At 31.1% G+C, this 2,473-nt stretch overlaps 1 long non-coding RNA gene across 1 annotated transcript; it reads right to left on the bottom strand.

The window, feature by feature from the left end:
* Window positions 1-251: 251 nt before the first annotated feature.
* LOC138856367 (uncharacterized) lies at window positions 252-1,873 on the bottom strand. Its single transcript, XR_011395590.1, has 2 exons — window positions 1,787-1,873; window positions 252-553 (listed from the first exon to the last, which is right to left on the bottom strand). It is a non-coding gene; the product is annotated as an uncharacterized lncRNA (long non-coding RNA).
* Window positions 1,874-2,473: the final 600 nt, after the last annotated feature.

The raw sequence follows: 2,473 nt of genomic DNA, 5'->3' as shown, positions 1-2,473 counted from the left end.
TCTTAATAAAATTGTGAGATATTGTTTTTCTATTAACGGTGGATCTCTGTGCCAAATTGCAAGATTATGAAATTTTCGGTTACACCCGAACTTAGCCTTTTCTTACTTGCAGTTTTTTACAATAAGTCGGCAAAAAATTGTTTACGTATTCAATTCACTATAAACTGTTACAATATGGACACATTTTTCAAACATAACGGTATTAATATCACCAAATATATGAACATAATAAATATAGCAAAGAAAAAGTGCTTAGTAACTGGAAATAATAATTTTATTACATACATACATTATATACAGTACATAATATACAGGACCTGAAAACAAATTTCCCATTAATGATTTGTTCTTCCACGGTATTCCGACTTGTATGCTCACAATAAGTTTCAAATTACTTTGGTACCTTTCGCCAGGGGGAGATTTTCCACCCCCAGCGCTGCCGCCATGTAAATGAGCGTACTTTTCAGCACGTACACATTATATTAGCGAGTGCGTAAGCATTTCTATTTTTCGGTTGACACAAATGTCATCAAAGAACTGCTGTTGATTATACCTGAAAAAGTGATAAAAGTCGAATGAAATTTGTTGTTATACTAGAAAGAGAAGGGTAGCGGCAATGTTATAAATGCGGAAATGCTGGGGTGCATCGCTGATGGCCTGATATGTTGTAGAAATTTAATTAAAGAAAATGTTGACAAAGTGACGATATAAGAAAAATAGCAAATAAATAAAGCTAAACGAAGTAAGGTTGTTAAAAAATAAAGCAGAGATGTTATGTATAACTAATGAGGTGATATGTCAACGGTAGGCGCTGGCAACTGTTTAAAAAATGTATGTATGGTATAAAGATACATATATATTTGTATATTTTTATACCGAAGTTCAGTTATTCACTCAAGAGCACTGTATCACCTAAAGGAATCGATAAGTAAAGAATGTAGATGTAAACCCATTACGAGAAGGCTTGGCTGTGTTATGTCTAACTAAAATCATTATCTTCGTGTATGTAGTGAATTGGATTATAATATTTCAGCTTAATAACAGCTATATTCACATTTTGTTTTCGAACTTTACAAGACATCTAGACATTAAAACATCAAGAAGTTAATACTGACTCTGATCTCTACATAGTCCTGAATTAATACTGGCGACAAGATATATCCAACATAATAATAGTTAAAAATAATCAAGTGAGAGCGAACCAATGAGTTCAATAAACCAATAGTTATCTTCTGTCACAATAATTACGAAATTACCGCTATATTCGGCCACATCATCCTAGTCCTAAGGCTAGTTTATAAAATTTTAACACTGCCGAGCAAATGGTGCTACAATAATATCAAACTAATGTAATGATACTTTAGCAATTTGTCTGTAATGCCCTTAAATATGGTGACCCTGGAAACAAACCCTTTTCGTCTGTTTTCTGTCACATAACCTTGCTGTAAGTAAATGAGAGTTTATTTTATAGTAGGAAATACATTTTTAATTTAAGAAATTATTTGCATTTTTTTTTACCTTTAAACATTTTCAAATAAATTCTACACCTCATGAAATACGAGGTGTTCTAAAAAAATAACGAGAATTTTAAAATTAAAATTACGCGGGGGATTATATTGCTACAGAGTATAATAGTTTTGTTCACCTAATGGTTGTTTGCATCACCTAAAACTAATCGAGATATAAGAATATAGGATTATATATAGTTATAAATGATCAGCATGAGGAAATGTGTTGAAATCCAGGAGACTGAAAATGAAAATTAAGATATCTTGATGAAACTTACAAAATATGTTCCTTGGCACCAAGGAAGATTGGTACCGCTGGTTTGCGTAATCAGACAATTGCCGTGCCCAGAAAATACCATTAAACGCCCACCTATAAATTTCCATAAATAAGCACCAAATTAAATTTAGCCCTTTTGATTGAGTTTACATCAGATTTATCTTATTAAAGTTAATTAGTTTGATTTAAACATACGATAAAACTTATTTTTCTAATTTTTAGCAAAAACAATTAAATTACCTAGCATAATTTTACAAAGAAACTGGCATAAAAACAGACCACTCAGTTTTCAAAACATTAAAATATAGTATTTTTTCTCGAAACTCCAAAAATTAGCTAACACTGCAGCATAGCGCCATCTAGGATACACTTTTGGTAAATATAAACGTCTGAAATTAATAGCTCAAAAACCAGTAATATGCGGTACCTTCCCCGAAATGTGTTAAATTTTTTCTGTATACAGGGTTGCCCACTTTAAATTCGCATAAAAAAGTTTGTAGACTGGAAATCTTTTTTTAATCTAAATCTATCTTTCTTTTCGCTTGACATGTTGATTGCATTTAATCATTTCTTGAGACATTCTAGTACTAAAATAATTACTTATATAGAATTCTGTTTTTCTTCAACAATGAATTTACCCTAATAGTTTTGTCAGCTCCTTTACCTATGCAAATATTTTATAGTAGTA

Source organism: Bactrocera oleae, chromosome 3 (assembly GCF_042242935.1).
Source record: "Bactrocera oleae isolate idBacOlea1 chromosome 3, idBacOlea1, whole genome shotgun sequence".
In the NCBI taxonomy this organism is placed as follows: domain Eukaryota; kingdom Metazoa; phylum Arthropoda; class Insecta; order Diptera; family Tephritidae; genus Bactrocera; species Bactrocera oleae.
The sequence above is the reverse complement of the archived record's forward strand: the minus strand, read 5'-3'. Positions and strand labels throughout refer to the sequence as shown.